This window comes from Colobus angolensis, unplaced genomic scaffold (assembly GCF_000951035.1).
Source record: "Colobus angolensis palliatus isolate OR3802 unplaced genomic scaffold, Cang.pa_1.0 Scaffold52, whole genome shotgun sequence".
Taxonomy (NCBI): Eukaryota; Metazoa; Chordata; class Mammalia; order Primates; family Cercopithecidae; genus Colobus; species Colobus angolensis.
Window position 1 is genome coordinate 3,217,490 of NW_012118710.1, and position 2,513 is coordinate 3,220,002.

The window sequence follows — 2,513 nt, forward strand, 5'->3', positions numbered from 1 at the left end:
ACTCCAAAAGGAACCCTCAAAACTAGAGAAATACAAGAAAATTAAACAATCTGATCCTGAATGATTTTGGGGTTAGCAATAAACTCAAGATGAAAATTTAAAAATTCTTCAAAATATTAAAATGATCAATGAAATGAAAACTTGGTTCTTTGAAAAGATGAACAAAATTAATAGACCATTAGCTCCATTAGCCAAGAAGAGACAAGATTAAAATAAGATTTAGAAATAAAAATGAAAGTATTACACCTGACATCACAGAAATACAAAAGATCATCCAAGACTACTACGAACACTTCTATGCACACAAACTAGAAAAATCTGGAAGAAATGGATAAATTCCTGGAAACACACAACCCTACTAGCTTGAATCGAGATGAAATAGAAATCCCGACTAGACCAATAGCCATCAGTGAGATTGAGTCAGTAATTTTAAAAACCTGCCAAAGAAAAGCCCAAGGCCACAGGAATTCACAACCAAATTCTACCAGACACTGAAACAAGAATTGATACCAATCCTACTGAAACTATTGCAAAGTATTTAGAACACAGATGCAAAAATCCTCAACAAAATACTAGCAAACAGAATCCAATAACACATCAAAAAGATAATTCACCCATGATCAGAAGGTTTCACCTCAGGAATGCAGGGACGGATCAATATATGCATGTCCATAAATGTGATTTGCCACATAAAAATGGAAAACAATTATAATAATCTCAATAGATGCTGAAAAAAGTATTCAATAAAATCTAGCATCTCTTTATAATAAAAACATTCAACAAACTAGGCATAGAAGGAACATACCTCAAAATAATAAAAGCTATATATGACAAACTCACAGCAAGCATCATACTGAATGGGTAAAAAGCTGAAAGCATTCCCCGAAAACTGGAAAAAGACAAAGATGGATACTTTCACTACTTCTATTCAACATAATGCTGGAAATCCTAGCAAGAACAATCAGGCAAAAGACATAAATAAAGGAAATCCAAATTGGAAAATAGTAGGTCAAGCTAACTCTGTCTGCCAATATTATAATCATATACCTAAAAATCCCTAAAAGGTTCCTCCAGAAGACTCCTACATTTGACCAGTGAATTAGGTGAAGTCTCAGGTTACAAAATCAATGTACACAAATTAGTAGCACGGCTGTACACCAACAATGACCAAGCTGAGAATCAAATTGAGATCTCAATTCCTTTTACAACAGCTGCAAAAATAAAATAAAATAATTAAGAATATACCTACCCAAGGAGGTGAAAGATCTTTACAAGGAGAACTACAGAACACTGTGTAAAGAAATCCTAGATAGCACAAACAAGTGGAAATTCATCCCATGCTCATGGATGGAAGAATCCACATTGTGAAAATTACCATACTACCAAAAGCAATCTACATATTCAAGCAATTCCTATCAAAATACTAAAATCAGTTTTCACAGAATTAGAAAAAAAAACCCTAAAATTCACATAGAACCAAAGAAGAGTCTGAATAGCCAAAGCAATTTTATTAGTCCATTCTTGCACTGCTATAAAAGAATACCTGAGACTAGGTGATTTATAAAGAAGAGATTTAATTGGCTCACGTTTCCACAAGTTGCACAGGAAGCATGACAGCTTCTGGGAAAACTCAGAAAACTTTCAATCATAGTGGGAGGCAAAGGAAAAGCAGGCATGTCTCACATGGACAGAGCAGGAGAAAGAGAGAGCAGGGGAGGTGCTACACACTTTTAAACAACCAGATCTCCTGAGAACTCTATCACAAGAACAGTACTAGGAGGATGGTGTTAAGCCATGAGAAACCACCCCCATGATCTAATCATCTTCCACCAGGCCCCACCTCCAACACTGGGAATTACAATTTCACATGAGATTTGGGAGGATACAGAAACATACCAGCATTCTTAAGCAAAATAACGTATCAGGAGACACTACATGACCTGACTTCAAACCACACTACAAAGCTTTAATAACCAAAAGAGCATTGTACTGGTATAAAAGTACATACACAGACCAATGGAATATACTAGAGAACCGAGAAATGAACCCAAATACCACCAATTGATCTTCAACAAAGCAAACAAAAACATAAATTGGGGAAAGGACTCCCTGTTCAATGAATGATGCTGGGAATACTGGATACCCAAATATGGAAGAAGGAAACTGCATCCCTCTCTCTCACCATGTACATAAATCAACTCAAGATGGATCAAAGACTTAAATTTAACACCTGAAACCATAAAAATTCTGGAACAAAGCTTAGGAAAAACTCTTCTGGACATTGTCCTAGGCAAAGAAATTATGACTAAGACCCCAAAAGCAAATGCAACAAAAACAAAGATAAATAAATGGGACATAATTAAACTAAAAATCTTCTGCACAGCAAAAGAAATAACCATCAGAATAAACAGGCAACTTAAAGAAGGGGAGAAAATATTTGTAAACTATGCATCTGACAAAGGACTAATATCCAGAATATACAAGGAACTCAAACAAATCAGCAAGATAAAAAC